The sequence below is a fragment of the Dendrobium catenatum genome, unplaced genomic scaffold (genome assembly GCF_001605985.2).
Source record: "Dendrobium catenatum unplaced genomic scaffold, ASM160598v2 fragScaff_scaffold_847, whole genome shotgun sequence".
Classification (NCBI taxonomy): Eukaryota; Viridiplantae; Streptophyta; class Magnoliopsida; order Asparagales; family Orchidaceae; genus Dendrobium; species Dendrobium catenatum.
The window spans coordinates 5,014,111-5,040,428 of NW_021319309.1; the positions used below are offsets into that span (position 1 = coordinate 5,014,111).

Genomic DNA, 26,318 nt, shown 5'->3' on the forward strand with positions numbered 1-26,318 from the left:
ATAAGATTCAAATAAGTTCAAGCAAGGCTTTGACATTTCAAAGTTGGTTCAAATAATACTAAATTGTTGGTTTAAAATGTTACTAAGATTCATGAAGGTTCGGTCATTGTCAACTATTGTTTGATCATGCCCTAATCATATTCAATATTGGTGGAAAAAACATGACCTTTAGGATTGCAGAGTTTACTTTAGTGACTGGTTTGAATCTTTAAGTATTTATAAATGATGCTTAGTTCACGAGAATGACAAGAAGTAGCATGCTATTTGAAAGGTACTTTGATGGGGGTAAGAGTCTCAGGAACATAGACATTGAAAACTAATTGAATGAAGTGAATTAACAAAAATGATTTATGAAATCTTAGGTAGTGCTTCTTTAAAGATGGCATCCTTCTTAACCATGAGAAGCACAATGTTGTCTTCGTTAAAATGATTCTCATGGTAACAGCTTAGGATGTACTTTTTTAGGTACCTGTGAGATAGGATGTCATATGAGATGATATGATGAGGACCAAAAAGAGACATGTTGCACTATGAGGCATATATAGTAGGGAAAAGTGCCTTAATTAGTCCAATACAATGTAATTGTACATATAGTATCACTAGGATAGTTTGCTTATGAAGAGATGAAATGAATTTTATTTTCATTTTAGAGTAAGAAATAGTTAAATAAGGTGGAGAGTAGCTAAATAATATTAAAGAATAAATAAGATTAGAGTAGAAGTAGATGCATTACCAATCTTCCACAGAGCTTTTTTATATTGGCCATCTCAAGAGAGGACGGATGAGGATTAAGAAGAAAGTGAGAAGGTGCCTACCATTGACCCAACCTTTGATTATGAAAGAACAAATCATAGGAGCAAAATACCCATATTTGAAAGAACAAATGATTAGGAGTATCATTGATACAGAAGGTGCCTACCATTTCCCTTCCATATACCCATTGCACTACCATTGCTAGCATAGGAGCAAAATACCCATTGCCCTTCCATATATTCACAAAATCCTAACCTGTGAATATGAAAGAATAAATGATTAATTAAAAAAAAACTCAAACCTATGGGACTCGGATACCAGTTTCATGCAGGAGTGGGGGCGAGATCTTCGACCTTGCTTTGATGCCAGAGCGGGGACCAGATATTCGGCCAGAGGAAGCTTGTCGGCGGTCGGAGGGAGTGTCTCAATCGCCAGAGGGCGGAGAAGACGGCGGCTACTTTCAGAAGGGAGAGAGAGGACGATGCAAGCAAATGAAATGGAAGGCTGGAGATGGCTAATTTTAGGGCTTTTTTTATCGGCGTTTTGGTAGTTCTGTCCGCCATAAAAAATCACTTAACACTGGCGGTTTAAACCAATGGTAAGAACTAATGCCGGCATACTAACCGGTGGTTATTTGACCACCGCTAATTCCGACAGAGGTCAATTAAATAATCGTCAGTTAAACCATCGATAAACACTGGCGGTCTAACCGCGGGTTAAACCACCGTTAGTACCAGAGGCTACATAACCGCCGGTCCGGAACGCCAAAAATTCATGAATTTTTTGTAGTTCTCGCTCCCTGGTTTCAATTCTTCTAGTTTTTCTTTCTGCCCCAGCCTTGCTCTCAATCGAATGGAGCTATCTCCTTCCAATCCATGGGGCTCAACCAAACCATCCTCCACAGTTAAAAATCAAGGCCTATTTTTTTTTCTGGTTCTAGTATTTTCTCTAACTTATATTCTTTCAAAGATTGGTTGTCGGTATGAGCTCTTCCTCATTTCTTTCTTTTTTCCTTTATGAATACTAATGTTAAGGGTGTCCCTATTGTAATTTTTATTGAGGATGTGTTGGAAAAGTTTCCTGCTCTATTTGAATTTACTTTGGTTGAAAATTTTGTTATGTGAACGACCGAATCTAAATGTTATCAGTGAGTTATTCATAAACCTTAACTATATGGTATGTTTTCTGTTGGCCTTATGGATATCAAACATATTGTCATTTAACTTGCTAATGACTTGGACTATAATAGGGTGTTTGCAAGAGGTGATATTACTATATTAATAATTATCAAATATGAAGTTGGCTCTCTTCTTTAATATTAAGGATGAGTCACCTATTATTCTTGTTAGGATCTCGTTTCGTAATCTTAGCTTACATGTATTCAACCCCCAAGTCTCACATGCCACTGGCTCAATTTTTGGTCATCCACTTAAAATTGACCAAGCCACTACCTCATGTTCACTTCCTTCTGTTGCTAGAGTGCTTATTGAATTGGATATTACCAAAAAAAAAAACATCCAAAAGAAATATGATTGGATTGGCCCTGAATCATTTGGTTATATGTTGAAAGTTGAATTACAAAATGTTCCTATTTTTATAATTATTGCAAAATTCATGGTCATGCTTCCGCTCAGCATTTTATTTTATATATCCCCACTTGAGAAAAAGAGAAAACCAAAGATATTGACAATAACATGCCTCTTAATGTGCTTTATGTTGATAGTGATGATGCTAACATTCAAGATGTTAATAAGGATTGTGTGAATCCATATGATATTATTCCTACTGATAGCCCTAAATCCTTGGAGGATATTGAGGAATTTGTTTTTATGGCTATTATTAACTCAAATTTAGAAACTTCTCCTTTACTTAATCTTAACTTTTGTAGGTCGATCATGATCATTCTTCTACTAGTATTGATATTTCCAATTTAATTCCCATAGTTTTCATTCCTTTTTATCTTGCTGGTTTGTCTCAGGCTAATTTGTAGGGTTTGCATCAGAAGGTCATGCTTTCTTATGAGGATCGTAATGATCCCTATGTTAGATTTTTCCCTTATGGTCATTCTGATTCTATTTGGGAAGATGGAGAGCTTCATTCTGTTGATTATTTTCATAAATATGTCGATTTAAATGTTATACAAGACACTAAAGATGATTCTTTTCTTGCTTCTGGTAGGAAAAAGAGGAAAGATAAAAAGAAAATTTTGAAGAACATTCTATATAAAGTTAGAATCACTAGATGCAATGATGCTCTTACTTTTAGGTATTAACCTAGTTTTGGCTTCTATAAGTATGTTGATTTTTTTTCTTGATTTTGTTGGTTGGTGTTGCTTATGAGGGTATAGTTTATACACTACATAAAAGTTAGAAGTTTGCAGCAAATTTGAGGCGAACTTTACGACAGATTATTTTTTGCCAAAAACGATGATGAAATTGCGATGGAAATTTTTGTGGAGATTGGCAGTGAAATTTCTGGTGCCAATTTACGACGAAAATTATTGTCGTAAATCCGCTGTAAGATGAGTTATAATATAAATAAAAAAAACTTTTTAATGTGTTTTGTCTCCGTGACCGAGTGGGGAAGGGAGATGATTTTTGAGTGGAGTTGGTTCGATCAAGGCTGGAAGCCAGTCAGGTGGGAGATGGAGCTGGCAGTCAGATCAAGTGTTGGAAGCCAGTCATGCGGGAGAGGGTAGCAGGTAGTCTGATTATGCATGAGCATCCAGTCAGGACCGGAGATGGTGCTGGCAATCGGAAGTCCGGTCAGGCTGCGGCAGCAAGCAGTCTGGTCAGGCGTGGGCAGCTTGCCTATTTAGGAAATATTATAATAATTATTATTGCTTAAATTTAGCCGCAAATCCATCGTAAATCCTCAAAAGTATTTGGGTGGATTTTTTCCCATCGTAAATAATTTTATGACGCTACTTTTGGCGTCAGATTATATTCCACTGCAAATCATATATATTTTGTAACATATTTTACTTATTTTGCAGTGTATTTGTCCACTGCAAAAATGCAACTTTTCTGTAGTTATATCTTGTTGGTTTGATTAATGTTGATTTATTTATGTTACATTTTCCTTTATATCTCTTTATGGAGTTGGTGGTATTATAGATGGTTATTATTATTATTATTATTTTGCTTGGACTGTATTTACTTTTATTGGGGGATTGGAGAAGGTTTTTCTTGCAATGATTGTAATTTTTTGGCAATGGTTGAGAAGTTAATTTTACAGCTACCAATATTGATGTTCAATTTTGGACTTTTATTGGTGATTTGGTCTATTGGTGTAAAGTGGTTTATGGCTAGTTGGGTCTTTTAGTGCTTTATCAATGGTTTATTAAAGCTCAAGCTTTGCTTTTATATATTGCATTCATTTTGAAGGGTTGAGGATTTGGACTTTCCTAATATTATTGGTAGGGTTGCTGATTTTCTTCTCTAATGGTTCCTTTTTGTTGGCCGGTTGGATGCTAATGACTCATATTATGCAATTGTTTTGTTAACTTCTCATTATTGTTTAATTCATGATACTACCCTTTTTTGAGCTTGTGGGTGTCCTTCTCTTGCCTCCATGCTTCCAACTTGCATTTATTTGGTTGGTTTTCCTTGACCTTTTTTTTCTTTCATTTATAGTGTTATTTAGTGTTTGGTGTTTGGTTGTTTGTGTGGGTTCAAGGCTCGGGTGTTTGGCTCTATATCCCAATGTGATATCTTTGCTTGATCTGTGATATAGTGTTTGATTCTTGTTTGATATGATGATGCGGTGGGTTGGGTTTGTAGCCTTTTTTGGAGTTATGCTGTTGTGCTTGTTGTCTTTTGATGATTCTTTGTTTGTTCTACTAGCTTGGTTGAATCCGTTTGCATCTTATGTTGCTTTGTTGTTCGTTCCGATTCCTTTTCAAGTTTTGGTTATTGTTGAAGTTTGTTGCTAGTGTGCTCAATAAATTGCTTGGTGAACTACTTGTGGTATTGTTGTTGGTCCTATTTGGGCTGCTAAGTTGGCTTGAGCTTTTGGGTTTCTTTTTTTGGAGGGGTGGCTCTTTGTCTCTCTTTAGTCCTATTTATCTTGTATCTTATTAGAAATTGTTGGCTCCTTAGATTTCTTTTTTTTTTTTTTTACTGTAGCTCTTTGAGTATTAGTAAGCTTTTGATTCTTTAAAGTACTTGTAACCTTTTTGTTAAATTAACACATAAGTCTATTATGAGTTTTTTCCAAAAAAAAAAAAATCAATACATCAATCATCTAATTAAGGATAAATCATTCCATTAATGATTGTTTGCATAATATTAGTCATTGTACATAAAGTATATAAGAATTAAATAGTAACCAAATGTATGTTGATGTTGTGCTATAATATAAATATATAAGAAATAATTTCCTCCAAGCCCAATTAGAGAGATGGATAAGTATGTAATTGTGTCATCCAATCATGAATTAAGCTATGAGAAGAAATGCAAACTATAAAACAAAACTTTAATATTTTAGGCCTTTCTAAATCAAAATAGGTGAAAAAAAAAATACCCTTAATTACTGATTATTACCAAAATCTTGGCTTGGTTTAATTCATTTATTTTCATCTTTATCCTTTTTTTATTTGTGAAGCAGCTCATGTTTCTACACAGAGAGTGTGTAATTTTTTTATTTCTTGCATCACATTAAAAGAGAAATACCAGTTATATATACATAAATATAAAGCTGATGAGCAACGTACAAATCACATGCATGCCTTCAAGCCAATTCTCGAATCAAAAACTTCTTGAATCTGGTCAAAAACCCTCAAGATTAAGAGATGGAAGAGCAGAACAGAACTACTCGTCTGCTTCCACCATTATTCTGTACTTGCTTACTATTACTTGCCAGCAAAAAAAGTTCTTGTAGCTTTTACCAGTCCACAGTTCGCGGATGGAGCTCTTCTCTGTCGGAATGAGTTGCCAATTGAGTAGATTTCTTGTCCAATCGGCTATAACTATAGTTTACCAGGAAACTTTGATGCAATATTATAGAGAGAGAGTAGGGCCGCAAGCGAACCAAACGTCCGACGAGCTACTCGCTGTTCGGTTCGATTAAAGCTCGTTTGTGATCGTTTAATTAACTAAACAAACAAATTTGAACAATATTTTAAATACTCGATTCTTAAATAAACAGACTTGAACACTAATGCGTTCGGCTCATTTATGTTCGCGAACAACATCATGAGAGAGAGAGAAAGGTTCTGATCAGGTAATTGTTGATGAATGCGTGCATCATGAAAGAGAGTGATACAATTCACGTGGGAATAGCTCACAACAAATCTAATGGACAAAGCCTTCTCCTGCACCCGCCCATACAATATTTCAGAGTACTAGCGAAGGTGGAGGTCTTATTGGAAAAGACTGGAAATGAAAGGACTTTGGATGTATTTGAGCTTTCCGGTAAACCTTCTGCAGCAAGGGTAATGATTTTTCTTTTATTTATGTTCAATGAATTTTGCTTTGGTGTCGTTATTTGACTCCATATATTTATCTCTTGGATTAAGATTTGCATCTCTGACAATTCTATGAGATATATTTTTATTGTAAGTAAAAGTATGAGCTACACTCTTACTAAGAATATAGTAAATCAAACTCAAAGATTGCTCTTAGAGTTTAACTAACCATAATTAATTGTTAATTATTGACTTAAAGAGAATTTTCCATTTTCAATTATTTTCAAAAATTCATATTGTTACAACTAATACTCTATTGTACTGTGTAATGCCCTTCATCTTTCGTGATCACAATTGATACGTCATCAAAAAAGTATATTGATCGGGCATGAATCTCGATGCAAAATCAAGTTAGAAACTTTCGAAATTAAATTTGGGACCATCCAAACTACGATTTCAGTAAACTTACAGTCAAACTGAACGTCTCGGAAATACGAACCCAACGCACCAAATTCGACTCAATCCGAGCCCAAATGAGTACAAATCAAAGGACCTGAAGTACTGTTGGAAGGTTCGAACCACAATTTGGATTACCAAATGGTTTCCAAACATTACGTGCTTATAGTCGAATTAAGCGGCTCGACGAGATGAATCCAACGAGCCCAAGATCGTCGAATTCCGACATCATTAAGACCTTCAAATGTCTGACAAACGATCCACGATCAAGGGATTCAATATCGATCGTCCATCCAATCACTCTCCATTTACCCTTGATCTCTCACCTATTTACGGGCCATGCAACTCCAGAAATATATAAATAAACTCATCCTTTCTCTTGAAAGGAGGGCTCCAAGCAAGAGAGCAAGAGAGAGATCGAAGATCACTCTTGTCTCATCGCTCCTTCTCGACCACCGCCTGAGTTTCGCCGGACCACCACCTGACGTCGTTGCTCCGCTGGACCACCACTTAAGGCCCTGAGCTCTGCTGGACCACCATTTGAGGCCCTCACCTCCGCCGGACCACCGTCTGACATTATTGCTCCATCGAACCACCACTTAAGGCCCTGAGCTCCGCTGGACCACCACTAGAATCCCTCACCTCCACTGGACCATCGTCTGACGTCGTTGCTCCGCCGGACCACCACTTAAGCCCCCGAGCTCCACCGGACCACCACTTGAGGCCTTAATCTCCACCAGACCACCGCCTGACGTCGGTTCTCTGTCGGACCACCACTTAAGGCCCTTAGTTCCGCCAGACCACCACTTGAGGCCCTAACCTCCGTCGGACCACCGTCTAATGTCGTTGCTCTGCCGGACCACCACTTGAGGTCCTGAGCTCCGCTAAACCACCACTTGAAGCCCTCACCTCCACTAGACCACCACTTGAGGCCATGAGCTCCGCTGGACCACCACTCGAGGCACTGAGTTCCGTCGGGCCGCCACTTGAGGCTCTAAGCTTCGTCGGACCACCACTTGAAGCCCTCACCTCCGCCGGACCACCACTTGAGGCCCTGAGCTCCGCCGAACAACCACCTGAGGCCCAGACTTCTCCATGACCACCACCTGAGGCCCGAACTTCTGTCGGACCACCACCTGACGCCCGAACTTCTGTCGGACCCTCACTTGAGGCCCTGTGTTCCACCATGCCACCACTTGATGCCTGAACTTCTCCCGAACCACCAACTGATGCCCAGACTTCTATCGGACAACCACTTGAGCCCCGGACTTCTCCCATACCACCATAAAATACCCGGACTTCTACCAGATCACCACCTAACACCCAGAATTCTACCCATGATACCTCCCTTTTACTATGATCTTTCGAACCACTATCTCCTGCCGACTGTGGTCCTTCCGACCTCCTTCACCAGACAACGGCCTTTCTGACCCTTGTCTCTTTCCGACCTCCATCGCCTACTACGATCTTTCTGACCTCTATCTTATCGACTATGGTCATGCCGACCAAGCAAACATGTCTATGCTAATTATTGTAACAACCACCATGTAATGTGCTCTATATGACATACATTTGTGACATCAAGCCAATGTCTTCTCCCTAAGAAGGGCCTCATTTGTAATCGACTGCAAATACTAGTAGATTCATTCAAATTGCGTCAGACCCCGTGATTTTTTTCCCCTTTTCAGAGGTTTCCATGTAAAAACTCTAATATGTCTCTTATGAATGCTACACCCTCTCTCTTATCTGCTTGTCTTCTGGATCTTTGTACAACGCTAAGACATTAAAATTATATATTTCTCTACCGCCGTGAACATTTTAGGATGCAACAACAACATTCAACAAATATTTTTTTTTCTATCGTAACTCTAATATATATGTCATAGTTTGTATTATATTTGTGCGGTCCCTTCTTCTCGATCACCTGAAAATTCAATGATCTTCAATCATAGTGTTAACCACATCACCAATCTTTGTAATAATGACAATATCCGAAACCAAGTTATAAATACAATCTAGATAAATATAAATTGAGAAAATGGGCTAGCAAGAAGAACTTGATCCAAGCCTTAATTTTAATATCAAATTGGGGCAAAGCATAAAGAGATAAGAGATCTGAACTTGAGCCCTGCTTGACTCAAAACTCAAGCTTCCTAATAAACTCCGGCTGAGCTTAAGCCTTCTTAAAGCTTTCAATTTCACCAACAAAGTAATAATATTAAGAAAAAAAATCATTCATTTAAAAGAACCTACGATTCCATTGGTTAAAGAAGATTTATACAGACAAGGTCATGAGTTCATTTACACACTTAGCATTTATCACTTATTATTTATTAAAAAAAAAATACTTATAAAGATCAGAATCCTTCACAGTAAGAAGAATTGGAAGCTATAATAATTATATGAAAGCTCATAACGCTTCCCTTCAATGCAGCACCACTTCCAAATTCTTATTTGAGGAAAATGGTCAAGTTTTGGCAACTGACAGGTGGGTTGGCTGCAGTAAATTACAGCAGAAGAGGACCACTTAGCCTTGTCAGGCTTTTGTTAGGGCTCAGCCAGCAAGATTTTGGTCTTTAAGCTCTCTCTCTCTCTCTCCCCCCTAAGGCAAAGGACATGCTATGACGTCCAAATAACGCAACCATTGCTCCCCAGCCATGTCCTGAGCTCTGCAGTTGCTGAATGCACTGAGTCAGAGAAGCACAGAGGCCAAGGAAAAGTGAAAGACAAGAGAGAGAGAGAGAGAGAGAGAGAGCAGGAGGTGGCTCCATGATCTCGTTCTGCATTTAAGGAAACCATCAGAAATGGAGGAAGGGACACTAATAGAGCTTCCGAGTTCCAAACTCAATCAGGAAGGAGAGGAAACAGAAAATCTAAATGTAATCAGAACTGTTTAAGAACTGTAACATGGAAAGAATTAACTAAGAGGTTGGCACTGCTTGTCTTTTACCTTAAAAAATATATTCTCTGGTCATCGTTTCTTACTTTTGGCAAACATAAATAACAGTAAACTTCAATTTTGAAAGAAATTTTGAAAGAGCACTGCAATAATGGTTAGATTGCAACCAATAAGGTCCCCTGTAAGAATAACATCTATAATTGCAAAAAAGAAAAAGATTGCGTGTATCTCCACACTCCATATAGTGCCCTCATTGACCAAAGCTCCATGAAACAAGCCCAAATTTTAAAGTGAACCTCTCTCTCTCTCTCTCTCTCCCTGCATTTATTAAAAGCTTAATCAGTTCCAAGGACAGTAGACCGTTTAAGGCAAAAGTTAAGGAAAGAATAACAGAAGTTATAAGCATGTTATATAGCTATCTTCACGCCTTTCTAATGGCTTATTTACAGAAAAACCTCGTGTAGAAAAGTATGGGGGAGAATACTGATGAGCAGAGTTAGATACTAGACATCATGACAATATTGGATCAGTCCAAGTAAATATATTTCCATCATAGAATAAAATTACTGCATTTGGAACTAAAATATTTCATCTCTGAAAACAAACAGACATAAAATGCCATAATTTTCAGTACAGATATTTTGCTCATCGCATCCATCTTATGATGTCAAAGCTAATACAGGCGCCTGCAGAATATCAGCAACATCTTAGTTTCAGAGTACTGCCTTCGTTGAGATATCAAGCTTTTCTATATAACAATCTTTTTCGATGCAAAAATATTTACAAAAGCCCATTTTCTTTTACTGACCAAACCTTCGTAACAAATCATTATTTGCTTACAAAATGCAGAACATTAATTTTCAATGAGAAGTCTCTATCAAAGAGGATTAATTATTATGTGTGGACGCCAAACATCATCCGAAGACCAACGAGAATGTGACACGTCACCCTTTGCTCGGTACCACGGCTCCGTACTACTTAGTACCACGGCTCCGTACTATTCGGTACCGCTCAGTACTGCGGCTCAGTACTGATGATGTAGCGCATTCTGAATAGCCTTCGGACAACGTTTTGTGCACGGTCTCCCGCGCAGAATAATTTCTCATCAAAGAGGCATGTGGATTCAGGCACCATCACTAACAACTAAGAAAAAGAAACAGATGGCAATATGAGCTAGTTATCCCGCTCCCTTTCTCTGGTCCTTGGTCAGTCAGGCAGAGAACCTTAACTGCAGAAGATTCGAGGCAGCAACCTTAATTGCAGACGATTCGTCCTTATCTCTCAGTATTATTCCAATCTGTTTCTCTCTCCTTGTGGGGGACATTGAGAGTTTTAGCTCAAGTTATGCCAAAGGAGATAATTTACAATTATAAAACATCAAAAACAGAGAAAGGGGAGTAGCTAAAACAAACAAGATCTGTAGCAACCCATGAAAAAATTCAAACCTTAACAGAATAAAAAAACATCAATACAAATCTGTGGGCCGGAAAGCCAGAAGTGGATTCAAAGGACTCCAAAAGCCTAAGCCATGGAGGCAAGGGGGCTGGATCCGTCAACACAAGAGAAAGAGAGAATAATCTTCAATGTATTCATCTCCTTGAGGGAGGAAGACCTTTATAAACAATTACATGTATATTACATAAAAAGAGGATCTCTCTTAATATGGAAAATAACTTCTAAATTTATAAAGTAAGAATATCCTATAATAATTATATTAGTATGACAAGGACTGATTTTAGGAATATAATCAATGGGTGATTTAAAAAGTGATCCAGAGAAAAATATAACACAATCTGTGCTGATATTCTTTTTTAAATTCATGCATAAATATCAATTATGCCCAACTTGATAATTGCATCAAAAACAACTTTTTCTATACGGATTTTGTGAGAACATTAGTTGGTTGATCTTCAAACTACACAAATACTTAGTCTTGACCTTGATACTTAAATTCCAAGGAAGTATTTGAGTTAATAAAAAATCTTTCATTTCAAACTTCGCTCCAATAAGTTTTTTGTAAAAATATTAATTTTATCTAGGTCATGTCCTATCAATATCATGTCGTGCATATACACATTCACAGTTACCTTACCACTTATGTGTTTTATAAATAAAGCATGGTTTGACTTACTCTACTTATAACCATACTCTTTAGTTGTGGATGAGAACCTACTGATCAAGACTAAAAGAGACTACTTTAGTTCATATAATGGCTTTCTCAACTTGCATACACAACATTTTCTTGAATATTTGCATTTAGCTCCAAGAGGTAAATCCATATAGACTTCTTCTAAGTATCCATTATGAAAACCATTACTTACATCGAACTATAACAAGGGAAAATATCAATCTGCTGCGATGAAAATGAGAATCCAATTAGTGTTAAACGTGGCTATTGGTGCAAAAAGTATCTTAGTAATCAATTCCATATTTATGTGTGTATCCTTTTGCAGTTAACTTTACTTTCTATCTAGTATTATTGTCATTCTCGTTGAGTTTAATTGTGAGCACCCATCTAGATCCAATGGTTTTCTTTTTCTTTGAGTAAATGGGCAAATTTTCCGAAGTCGTATTCCTTTGAAGAGCATATCTCTTCGTTCATAGCTTTAGTCCAATTTTGATCTGTTAATGCATCATGCACACAACTAGGAATATATAGAGGATAATTGATTGATGATAATTGCATGAGTCCCATAGTCCTTAAAGAGAAACATGATAACTAATTAGGCATTTTGTTTTGGCCTTAGAATCAGCCTCATATTATTTTTTTTTAGTATCTCTAGTGGATCTCTATGGATATTTATTAGCAACATTTACTTATAAGCTTGAATGTTTCATTTTGAATCAAGATTACCTATGGAGGAACATTTTAGGTAGATACTTTGATTAATGGTGTAGACATGGGCAGCTCACACAACTCAATTGATGAATAAAGGAGAAAAAAGGAGGTGGGGGTCTTGATCACTCAAAAATTCTAATTTTCTGGAAAATGGCGAGCACCAATGTGTTGAACTATTTGTGATTGACCGACAACAAAAACAAATATGATTCAAGATAAAATAAAGAGTTTTAAAACTAAAAAATAAATCTAATGTTTATTTTTTAAATAATGTTTATTTTTTTAAATAATCAAAAGAGCAATGTACAAGCCTTCAGTGTCAGCCAAATATTTTCTCGATTTTTATCTTCACCCGTTTGATTTGCTTAACTAAGCTTCATATAAGAGAGGATGTGATTTGGCATATAATAGATCATATTCAAGGGACGAAAAATCCCTCCCCAATAAAAGGAGATGTACTGCAATTAGCTATCAAAATAATGAATTGCGAAGAACGGAGAAAAGTCATGTCTTGTGATCAGATGCACCAATATCAATAATCCATGTATTATCATTACAATTGATAGGATAAAACAAAAGCTTTACCAAGAATACCTATATGGATAATGTTGGTTGTAGGTTCCTCTTACTTTTCTTCCTCTTTGAATGCTGACATAGCCTTAGCCTTTTGTTAGACCGGCCCAAGGGCTACTGAACCATTGATGGACCGGTTCACATTTACAGGAGGCGGGCCAAAAGGGGGGGCGAAACTAGGGAGGAGCCCACGCACTAATGAAACTTTGGGTTGAAGAGAAAATTCAAATTAGGGGATGTTTAGGGATTAATAATTTGTCCTTTTGCTTTAATTAGTTTCTTCTTGCTAGGATTAGGGCTATCTTGCATTAAATCTAAAATTTGAGATCTTTGTGTTGGTTTTGGACTCTAGACTTTAGCTAGAGATTTGGAGAGCTGAATCTTCCTCTCGAATTGAAGATTTGTTGCTTCGGGTTGTTTCTTTTCTTCTATTATTGAATTTCAAGAGCTTTCTTCTTGGTTTTTCCTATAGATTTTGAAAATTTTGCATAGTGATTGCTAAATTTCTCTGAAATTCAACAGTTTTATCTTTTTTTTTGTGGCTATTTCCTATCAACTTTCCTACAATATTCTTTCAAGATTTATTTTTCTCGTAAAAATCTCGTAATATTTTTTTTTCAATTGATCGATTTTATCACAATTAGAGCATACCAACCCTTCAGTGGAGAAAGGAGTGTTGGTTTTTCTCATGTATTTGCCACATAGAAAATATGAAAAAGAATATAAAAATAAAACATAATATATTCAAAGAAAGAATTTGAGGGAGATTAAACAAAAGAATACGAATGAGATTCAAAGAAATAGTATAGACATAACTCAAACCTGCTCTGATACCATCTTAGTGTTGACCTCGTTTTTTATCATGTGTTTGTTACAAATGATGATTACATACAAATGTTATGGATTCCTTTCTCTATGGATTTTGATAATGGTAGATTTTCCCTATACTTACTAAATTTTATCACTTCTTATTTTAATATTTCGCACATCAGTTGATTTAGATAATAATAATACAACAACAACAACATCAAGCCTTTTCCCACTACGTGGGGTCGGATACATGAATCCTTTTTCATCATTATGTCCTACTAAAAGTCAAATTCTCATTTAAATCTAATAAAGAAATATCATTTTTAATATTTTCTAACCAAGACTTTTTAGGTCTACCTCTACCTTTCTAGTTGATTTAAATAATAATAATAATAATAATAATAATAATACTTCTTAATGATTGGAGAAGGCAAGGTGTGTGGATATGTCATGATTTAAAGCGGATTTGAAAAATTCTATATGTCAATAATCTTTTGGTGAGAATTACACTTGTTATCCTAAATGGCTCCTAATTTTGTAGAAGTGGCTAAATGTTCTTTCTTTAAAATTTTAAGAATGGCTAATTGCATTCTCTTTCTTTCCCAAGCAAAAAGAGACAATAATCTAGAGCCTTTCATTGCTTCCAAAACTCATTTGGGCACAAAAGCAAGTTTCTAAGTTTGGGTTAAAGCTCCTTTTGAAATTTTTGGTGACATATAGCATGAAAGTAGAAAGTTTGTTGGAGAGCAATCATATATCTTCTTTCTTAATGGCAAGCATTCAAATGTCCTTTATGGTATTTTGAAGAAGAGTTCGAGAATTTTCATACTCCTCAAATACGAGTATGGCATAGATCCAAGAGCAATATTGTTTTATGTTAATTGGAATATTTTCTTGAATTTTGGAAAGAATAAAAAGGCATCGAATTACCTTTCTACTTTTAATTTCATTTAGAGGAAAATGTTAGGTTAAAACATGAGCATATCTTAATTTATCTTTACTTGTTTGAGTTTTATGTGGAAAGTCATGCTGGCATGTATGTTGGAAAGTTTCATATCTTATGTTTCAAGTATGAGTTTGGCATGGAGTCAATTTAACATTGTGTTGAATAGTTGAAGTATTTTCTTGGAATGAGGGAAAACCCGGTTGCATTGAATCCTCCTTAAGATTGAACTTTAGTTGAGATTCAACATCAAACGAGTTGTTCACTTGCTATGATGCACCGACACTTCTCCTCAAAGAGGCGTGCAGTGTCCGGCACCGTGTCCGACACGACACTCGTCCGACACTCCTCCGACACGTGTCGGACACGCCGAAAATGTGTCCGATTAAAAAAATATTAAAAACAAATTGGACACGCGTATCTTAAATATTTTATAATTTTTTTAAAAATATAATTTCTTTTTTTGGCAAGATTTAAACTAAATTTCTTATTTTCTATCCACAACACCAAATCAACGTCTGCATTTAATACCATTCATCGAATATTCTCATTTTTATTTCTCTTTGGCAGTGAAGGTATTTTCATCTCCTCTCTTTTTGCACAATTACAAATCTTTTTCTTGTTGAACCAGAGTTGAAAACAGTGATATTCAATGATGATGATATTAAATGCCAAAAGCAAACCTCTAAAGCTAATCATAGTAGTTGAAGCTTGAATACTTGATGTTGTAGTAAGTGATTATTTGCTTGTATTTTTGTGGTTGTACTAGACATTTTGTACTAAATATTTTATATTATAAGCTAGAAAAGTTATCAAGTCATTCATTTATTATTGTTTGTCATTTTTAATATGATATTACATTAATATTTATACATTGTATAAAAAATGTATTGCCGTGTTTGCGCCGTACCCGTGTCCTATATTTTCAAAAAAAAACCGTGTCCCGTGTTCGTGTCGTGTCGTGTCCGTGTCGCCGTGTCCGTGTCCGTGCATTATAGTTCACTTGTCATTTGGTTTGGAGGAGTACAGTTTTGGTTTTCATTCTCAAAAATGTGTATGGTTTCATTGTGATGGCTTTGGTGAAAGTATGAAAGGTGATTTAATATATGTTCAAAACTCCATTTTTAATCTTCAAAAGCATCTTTTATATATTGTATTAGTTACTTGATGTGTTAAGGAAATGTTTTACACTATCTTGTTTTGTGTGTTTATTTTGGGAAGAATAATGTTGGAATATATCTTTACATGAGTAAAATGAGAAGTTACTTGAAATGCTTCTTATTAGTTTTGGTGGAGTGAGGTGTGTTGGAAAGTGAGTTTGTTTGGATGATTATTCAAAAGTGGTTTAAAAGAGAGGCATAGCTCCTTTTCTCCTTCTTTCTCTATCTCTCTTCATTCTTTACAGTTTCTCTCTACTTGTTAAATGCTTCCAAAATCTAAATCCCAAAGAACAAACAACCAAACTAGTGTGCAAGCCCGAAAAAAGGTACGTTATTTAAATTGCATTTATTTATTTTTATTATTTACATATTAAATATTAACATGCACTAATACAATCTTTGCTTTCTTTTTAGTGTTCTTTGCGATGGACTTTTGGAGAGCAAAAAAGAAAGGAGCTATCAGGAGCAATAGACGAAGGAGCCTACATATATGAGTATTAGTCGCCATAATTCATTCCGATGGGGGTGCTATGGGCGAAACCACTAGGTCATAGCCCCCGGTGTTGTAAATTTCCTCAAAACTTAGAAAGCCCAAGGAGCCTTTTGGTGTGTGCGCCCTCTCAGCATAAGGATCTTGTAGAAACTTCATTTTTTTTACTAGGTTGTGTTTATTTATTTTAGATCCCTACACTTATTTACACATATGCGTATGTCTAAAGGGTTAAAAACAAACTATTTTCCATCCTATCGAACACTAGTGACATTTAAGGACAAAAACCAAAAATTAAGTCTTAGAAAATTTAGACTTATGAGGCATACACCTTTTAGGATAGAAACAGGGGGTAAAACCCCCGCACCCCCCAGCAAGCACGATAAACTTGAGGTCCAAGGCAACAAAACAACCTAATTAATCAACACAATTAGATCCCACACATAACACAAACTATGCTCCAAGAGGATATGAAGAATATAGCAATAAAGTCATATGCACAAGGGAATGAGTTTCTAGAGACTTTAAAAATAGCTTTTTGAACTTCCATATTAGAGATCAGCTTTGTGAGGACCTATAAAGAGACATCAGCAAGAGAAAGCTAAGAGGGTAGGGAAGGTGAGATGAAACATGATTGTTGTTTAAGAGGTTAATATAGTAATTTGGTAAGGTCTTGGCAAAATAAGATGGAGAAGTGAGGGAACCAAAAGAGGATATTTCTCAAATTTTCATTTTTCCTAACCATGATCTTGGAATATTAAAAATTAAGATCATCTTCATCTTGGTAAGTCACTTGGCCTTAGCTCTTTAAGCCGCCCAAGTGGATTCTCGTCTAATAATATGAGCAATTTAAATTCCAAAATGAATTCTTAATCAATAGGGTTACCATGTAAGAGAGTGAGTAAAGCAGATTTTATTTGTCCATAATAGAGTTCATGTTCTCAGCAAATTTAGAAGTAAAACACTAACTTTGGCTTTTGAGTGTGTTTCTAAAAGCTTATGATTTTGATAGATAATGGATATGGGACCAAACCAAGCTCAAGATCTGCTTATCTCAGTCATCAAAGTTCAAAAGTTTGTAAACATAAATTAATGAGATCGAGTAGGAAATAACCCAGCAATAATATCACGATAGGAGAGTGATCTTAAGCTTAACAGCAGTAGAACTTTGACTTGTGATACAAGGATATTGATCCAGCCAAGACAGGTTGGCAAGAGCTCGATCCAATTTAGCCCCCATGAGATCAATCTTATTGCTAAAACAGGAAAATAAATGTGAAAACTCAATAGATCAGAAAGGAATAATGGAGGATATAAGGTTCTCGGACAACGATGAAAATGATGACCATAACTCCAACTCTTGGGAGCTTGCGGAATGATGAAAATGATGACCATAACTCCAACCCTTGGGAGCTTGCGGGCGTTTTGAGGGGCAGTTATCCTACACATCAGAAAAAAAATAACAATTAAAGAATAAATAAGATATTTTCAATCGTAAAAAAAAGCAGTTATCCTACAAACAACCAAAAGAATGACAACGAGAGCATACACAAGATATTTTCAATGGTAATTAACCTTCTATAAGAAATTATCTCTTCTCTTTCCAAATCCTCAGGGAGAGACAGAGGGATGACAAAAAGAAAAGGTAATCCGAAACAAGGGAAGAACCTAGCAAGGAATTATTACAAATCTGAAATTAAAAAAAAAAAATTATATGGATTTGCCACGTGTTAAGAAGCAAACAGGAGGATGCAAACATTTAACTTACCAGCCTGTCTCAATTTGGGCTCACGAGGGTGGAGGCAAATTGATGGAACAATTACTTGGGTATCCATCCCATTCCCATTATCTAACAGTTCAATTTAAAAGTATGCAGGTAACTTGATTCTCTCAAATTTTAAAAGCTCCTAGCATTCATTGTAAGATAGTAGCACCATAATCTCTATTTTAACCAAAAGAATTCAAAAAAAGAATCATTTTTCACTTATGAAACATTACAATGGCTCTTTCATCAGTTAAAATCACATAAACCATCAGTACTCATCAAAATATCCTCACCAATAAATAGAAGACCAACAAAATAATGAAGTTGTAGCTTCTTGGATATTAGAATGTCTAGTTCTTGATATCACGATCAGAATTATTTTAAAGAAGCAAAGGTTGGTGAAGAATGGCATACTACTTGGGATGCACGCATATACCATCACATGGTAGATGAAGCTAAGAAATCTACATACAATTACCTGTTGATTTTAAATGATTATCTTTGATAGAAAATAGATAAAACCTACTCAAATATAGAGAGCCAAAAAAAAAACATAAAACAGAAAAGAAAATAATCACACAAAAAACATATTTTTTTTTATGTAAGTTCACTCAATTGATGACTACCTCCTATTGAGGTCGCTATAAATTTCATTCTAATTTTATTGTGAAGAATTATAATCACAATTCTTCTAATACAACAGAAAGACCCCCCATCCCACCTTTTAAGAAGAAAACCTTTAGTTAACCAAAAATATAATAAATTTTCAAAATGCCCTTAATAAAATAACTACAAAGATTGGATATCTTTCAAGGGATCCACTCCTAAACCACTGGGAGAGGGGCTCCCCACCCATTGCAATCCCTGCAACGACCTTGCCATAACTCAACATGCAACTAAGTATATGACGTATGTTTTCTAAGAATTAAAATTGTGCTCCACAATTTAACAATCTTCCCATTATAAATGCTTCAAATTCAATATTTTTCTTCCCTGTATTGGATTCTACATCAAGAAGTTCACTGGAACGCAAGTGCCAAAGAACAATACTCGTAAAGCTTTAGAGATAAGAGTAAAAGGAGAGGAAGTTATCAGCTTAGATCCTGGCAGGAAGATATCCGATCCAGTATCGTTTCTGATACAATGAAAGGTAAATATCGTGCAGCTTATGCAGTGGACAGAAGCTGGTACAAGCTGTGACAGGATCTGTATTTTGCAGAGTTTTCAAAAAGCAACAGGCCTGCCAGTCAAACCAAACGACCTGAAACCAGCTGTCAATCCAATTCAATTTGGTAAGCTTCAAACCAACTCTTTCAGAATGCATTTTATTAAGTTTGGATGTAATTGAAGAAGTTAAAATAAGTTTTTTTAGGTCCTTAAATTATACCACCTCTAATGTAGTCATTGCTTATTACTTGGAATTCTATAACTATATTCAAAGGTTAAAGGAAATTGTTCCTAAATTATAACATCTTCATTAACTAAATGGATTTTGTTGGGCGAGCCAGCGGGGTCGGACCTGCTCCAAGTTTGTTAACATTGTTAGGTTGGCAATAACATTCTGGAATTTTAATTAGCATAACAACATATATTACAGCGTTATAGCAAGAAATACAGTAAATAACAATCGCCTCATTTAATTTTGGTTAGTAATACAAGATGCATAAATTAGAATTAGATTTTTGAACTAAAAGTAAACCTACAATCACAATCATATATAATCACCTAGAATACTCATGTAGTCTCACAATCCCTTTCCTACATGCCAACCTATCAACTAAATCAATCCATCTCATAGACAATAATATTGTAACAATATTAATTAATTATATGACTTGTCACCTCGCATATTTTTCTCATTTTATTCCCAAAATACCTCTCCCCTTTTCTAAACTCATCTTTTTTAGTTCTGTGGCAGCCATTCCACAATTAGCTAAAGGAGGTGAGGGCAAAAGAGTTAAAGAGAGAAAAGGAGAGATCGAAGGTTGTAAAGGTCGATTTAGGAGTTGGTCTAGCTGGAAAAATTGTTCACCGTGACAATTTAAATTTCCCTACCCCAAAAATTAGTGAATTCAATTCACATGCGTTTTCTTATTCTTTCATCATATAGATGAAATGAGGATTTGATAACTTATGGAAAGCTTTTACCAAGGAAATTTAGGCATTTTACATCCTTAGCATTCCCATTTATATTTACCATTCCTACCAAAGTTTGGCAAGTCAATAATGTGAGCTACGCATTCTTCCAACATTCTACTCTATGAGATGGTGCTTTATCATGTGTATGGATGTGGATTGTGATGTTATGATGTTTAATTATCATACTACCTACTATTCCATAGGCAACATGCAACATACATTGCAAACATGATTTGCATGTCATCCAATCCATAAGGTTTTTGTCGTAGATGTGTTCTTATGCGCTAGGTGGTGTTCCACATGCAATCATACAAATTTTACAAGTGATCCAACATGATTCTGCTAATGTTCATGCATATTGGAATATGCCTATAGTCCTATATTATTATATAGAATTACCTATTGTTACACATCATTCTATATTCTCTTTACTGTCATGAATGAAGTGTATGAACTAAAGAACCATGGCTATGTTATATAAATATTGAGAAACTATACATATGATGGAAAGATCATACCTGTTAATGGCAAATGGTGCACCATGGCGCAAAGGTCCCTTTGGAGCTATGGCGCATAGCGCACGGCGCGGCGCGCGCCATTTTGAACATAGCGCAAACTATATAAAAATTATAAAATAATAAGCATGAATATAAAATATTATTAAAAATGAAATGCAACCATAACATATACAAGTTCGACTAAGTAACATCCAAATATCTCATAAATCAAATATTACAATCTTTTTTTTTAAGATTAAATAAAAATTTAATCTACACTTCTTGGGAATCATCGTCATCAGCAAATTTTAAAAAAGCTTCATTATCTTCATCAACATTGTCTCCTATTTCATAATCCTCTTCATTACCCTCCTCATCCTCATTCTCAATAGCAACATCATGCCTAATTGAAGATTCCTTCTCTTTTCCTTTAGATCTTTCCCGAATATTATAACTTTTATCATAAACACCATTAGCTTTAGCAACATTTGTCCAAGTTAAATCTTCCTCTCCAGCAATAAAGTCATTTTCTTCATCAGACTCATCATCTAATTTTCCTGTTAGCCATTCATTTGCATCATCTATCTCAGTCAAAGAAATATGATTAATCACATCACGATGATTGAATTTCCGAATCAGTGCTCTATTATATTTCACATAAACTAAATCCTTTAGGCGACCATGATCCAATTTGCTTCTTCGTTCGCTATGAAGCTGCAATTAAAATATTATTACATTACTATATTATGAACATATATAAAAAATCAACACATACATTGTAAAATACTTACATGTTTAAATACTCCAATTGCGTTCGCATCCAGATGTACATGTTAGACTTAGGACTTTGATAGCAAAGCTTTGTAAATTATGAGCTCCTTGTCCACATACCAACCACCGATCAGCTCGAAGAAATGAATTTTTTTTTCAATATTATATAGCAAATCAGTCTTAATTTTTTTGTAAATAATGATACCTGAAAATCGAGTAGTTATTTGTCTTACAGCTGGAAAAATACCAAATAATCCTTCACCCCTAATGTATAAACTTAATTTATTACTGATTTTATCTTCTTCAGCTACATCTTGATATAATCCTCCAATATATTGGTGAAGACCATCAGTTATTTTCTTATCCTTGGCAATATCAGGGTTTTTGAAGAAATATTCAGGATTTAAAAAATGTCCCGCTGCATGTAGAGGTCGGTGTAATTGCACTTCCCATCTTTTATTAATCATTTTAAAAATTTAATCATACTTATCACTGTTATTGAAGCTTGCAGCAATTGCCTCTTTTGCTCTATCAATTGCTTCATATATGTAAGTCATTGGGAGCTTCTTCTCTCCATCAACTAATCTTAGAACCTTTAATAAAGGACAGCTATTTTTAAGGCAAACACTATAGTGTTCCAAAATGATTGCTATAAGATTGTTTTGCTTTAGCCTCTTTCGCATAAGGATCCAAGATAAATTCCTCACAAAAAATAAAAATATAAAAAAAAAAATAGTAATGCTTAAAAGTTTGCTTAAGAAATACAACCCTATGTAAGATGATAAGCTGACGGGTTTATCTTCTTATAGAGAGAGCGAAGATGTTGGCCTTAAATACTGAAGGTGAAAATTTGGATGTGTTATTTGTATATAATTAGGAGTATTGTATGCCTTTAGCTGACGGGCAGAATGTGTGATCCTGTTATAACTAGAAAGAGAAGCATATCCACTTAGTTGTTCAAAATATTGTTTGTGTTATTATTACTATTAATGAGCGGGAAATACATTACTTACATGATTATAGAGTGAAATGACTGATCATATAACTATGACACTGATTATTGTTATTCATGCATATGTTATTTATAGTTTATCCATTATATATCTTTCACATAATTACTGATATGACTTGACATATGAACAAATGAAATATTATAAATTATATAAATGTAAACTGTTTTATTAATGTGATGCCATGCATACATAAACTTTTTATTGATTACACTGATATACTGCAAATGCACATATTGTTTTCCTTTTCATGCATTAGATTTTGTGGTAGTTCATATAACCTATTGAACTTATTGGTCATCATATTGTATTCACGTGTCTGTTTAGTTTCAAGGAAGGGTAAGGAATTCAATGATGTAGAGACTAAGATCATTCAAGTTTCTTTTTAAGAGTGTTTTGAAAAATACTTCATTTTCACTTGCCTTTATTTTCCTTTAGATTTATCTTCCTTGACTTTTCCTCCAAGATTTGTTTTTTATTGGCATCCTTGCTCTCTTGCTTTTCTAGCTCTTCTTGGAAATTGTGCTATGAATATGCATGAGAGAAAAGATACATGGTTGAGAGTGGATGCTCACATAGAAAGTATTAGAAAGGGTTGTTTTTGTGTATATGCGTGTGTGTCAAAGAGAGAGAGAGAGTAGGGGGGTGGGGGACAGAGAAGGGTGGGTCAATCAAATGTTATAAAAGAATCGAGGTAATTTAGATTTATTCCTTCCTGATCTGAAAAATTACAATATGATGGCTTCCTATTTATAAATAATAGGACGCTTATCTAATAACAAGATGAGTTGGAACTTATAACACCAAAAAATATGTAATACAAAGTGATATAAGAAGAGAATTAAGAAAAAGGGATAAGAATAGACAAGTTCACTGATCTCTTTTCCCTTCCCTTGCATTGGTCTACCAGCATACTTATGAATGAGGTTTTTGACAAAAAAATAATAATAATAAAAAATAATAATAATAATAATAATAAATAAAAATAAAAAAATGAATGAGGTTTTTGACATCCAATGTGATGAGCCAAAAAATGGTGGTACCTTCTTTATCTACAGTCCATTTGGTTGATTTAAGCCCCTTTATGGCTTGACGTAGGTTTATGTGAGTCCATGAGACCCTTATAGCTCACCAAACTGGATTAGGAAAGAACCTGATTTTAATGAACCAACTAACAATTCACCTGAAGACAGTTAGCTCAGCTCAATGAAGTGGAGAGCCTCCTAGATCGTCCATAGATTTGAACCTCGGCTTAATAAACATGTTTAAGTGGTGCTTTTACCTGGTTATATTACTACTCAAGTTACTTTTAGTTCTATAAAGTTTGTAGAGGGTTGAATTGCATGACCAATCCTTAAAATAGTATTTCCAGGGCTCAAAGCTTTGAACTTCTGTGCTTTCAAACTAGTAATCTTTACCACACAGCCCTAGGGATGTAAGTGAGTCAACCTGATTCGAGCCCTACTCGTTAACGAGCTCACGAGTCGAGCTTGTCGAGCAACGAGTTCAAGCTCAAGCCTATACTCGAGCTAGTATATTAAATGAGCTCAAGCTCAAGCTCAGCATAGCTTGGCTCGTAAGCTTGTTGAGTCACTCGATTAACTTAAATTATATTTAAAAATTATTTAAATTAGTAGTATGTAATATTTTTATCTTTTTAAATCAACTCTCTATTAAAAAATTGAGCTCAATAATCGAGTAAAGCTCGAGCTTTCCAAATGAGCTCGAGCAATCAAGTCGAGCTTGAACTTAGTAAATGAGCTTGAGCTTAGTAAGAACTAAACAAGCTTAGCTCGATTAGCCAGATACTCGACTCAACTCATTTACATCCATGCTCAGTGTTAGAATAGCCCAGCTCATACTTATATCTCTCTATATTTACTCCTAATGGCTGTTTAGTAAATACGTTCTCTGTATCCTAATAATGCTCTATAAGTACTTATCCCTGTACATGGAAAGAGATACTGGATAATAAAATCTTTATTCTTCTTCTTCTCTGTATTAGTTTCTACACTCAGCCCATTCTTGGAGTTTTACAAATTCCAGAATGTTGAATCTGCAACATCAAATGTAACTGCAACTAAAAACAATCCATCATGAACCCTAACATGATGCAATAAATTCTGTAGATTTAAAAAGCTTATTGGTATATCAATTCTTTTACCTTATGGCAAAGCTAATATGTGGTTCCACAAATACTTATGGGACTCCAATGGCAAGGGATATTGCGCCCGGAAAGCATATAATTATTAAAAAAAAGGGAAAAAATAACAAAAAGGATACTCACATCAGACTTAGCTACAATCTCTCGCCCCTAGACTTTCAAGCGCATCTCAAGAAGCAGCTCCAGAATTCACCATCACCACAAATGAGACATTTTTTATCTTGAATTCCGCATTGGCACGTCTTAATTCTCCCCTCAAGACTGAACATTAAGTACTGAGGAAACAACAACTCTATAAATTTTCTCCACATCTCCCAACCAAAAACTCCAAGTTGGGCCGAAATTTCTCCTCGATGGTTAATGCAAGCAGCCCCGGCAACCTCGGCAACATCTTAACTACCTCGCTATCGGAAATCATTCTGAGAAATCGAGCTTGGGCATGGCGGTTTGCTCGACAACGTAGACAAGTAGGAAGGCGGTGGGAGCTGTAACATTGCCAAAGTTGGTGGTGACGGGGGACGGTGTGATGGTGGGCAAATTATTGCATCCGGTCACCTGACATCCGGACAACCAATCCGGATGCGTCACATCACTCAAATACATCGGGACCCAGTGTATTTTGCTGACGTGGCGTGTCTGGATTGGTGTCCGGACGTATCCGGACACCGGACGCAATAATTTGCCGTGATGGTGAGCAGGGCGAGCGAGAGAAAGAATTAGGGTGTGAGGTTTCCAAGGATTTTGCTTGTGAAAAAAATTATTATTTTTATAGGACATTTAGGTCATTTAAAATATTATTAAAAATTTTAATTATTCATATTTTTTTAAATCCTATTATTATTTTTTAGGAAAATTTACATACATATCACTATATACTTATTATTTTACATATTTAACACCTCATACATTAATATTACACATATACTACTCAAATCCTTAATTTATATCGATTCTACCACTTTGTGTAACGCCTACCTCACGACGTCTATTTTCCCGCGCACCTGTGACGGACGTCTTTACTCCCGCTGAAATCCTCATTGTCGATACAGCTCGCAAATTACCTTTGTCGGACGTCTCGCCATTTTCCTTCATCTGAGGCCAATACAGCTCCTGATCGCATTGTCCTAATTGCTAGAAGTTGCCATTAGATCCTCATTTTCTTCGCACCTCATGGTATTGTCTTCCGCCTCCTGGCTGCTACAAGTTGCTGTTAGATATCAAACATCCTAAACCGTAATTTCTTCATGGCTGCTATAAGTTGCCATTAGATATCTAATTACAAGTTGACACTAGTTTCCGTATTCCCTTGTTTTTTTTAACAGAGAATCATGCCCTTATTTTTAAACTTCCATGGCATTAAGAAACACTGTTTGCTGTTTAAAACAGGCATTGAAGGAAATCGTGTATTTATTCGTAGCTAATACTGATGTGTTCTAAGACAACCGATTCTGTAAGTGTTGAATGATTCATATACAAGACTTTATAAATGTTTAAATAACATTTTAACCATTGATACTGCATGCTTATGGTGACAATATTGAAAATAATTTATACGAAGAGCAGAAAGAGTATATTTCTGTTGTATTTAAGTATGGTGGAATCTGGGTTCAAACCAATGACCAACATAGAAAGAGGTACGATG

At 35.4% G+C, this 26,318-nt stretch overlaps 1 long non-coding RNA gene across 1 annotated transcript; it reads right to left on the bottom strand.

Annotated features, from left to right (window-relative positions):
- Nucleotides 1-17,566: 17,566 nt before the first annotated feature.
- LOC110107859 lies at nucleotides 17,567-25,398 on the bottom strand. The gene is made up of 2 exons (XR_003701481.1): nucleotides 24,800-25,398; nucleotides 17,567-17,771 (listed from the first exon to the last, which is right to left on the bottom strand). It is a non-coding gene; the product is annotated as an uncharacterized LOC110107859 (long non-coding RNA).
- Nucleotides 25,399-26,318: the final 920 nt, after the last annotated feature.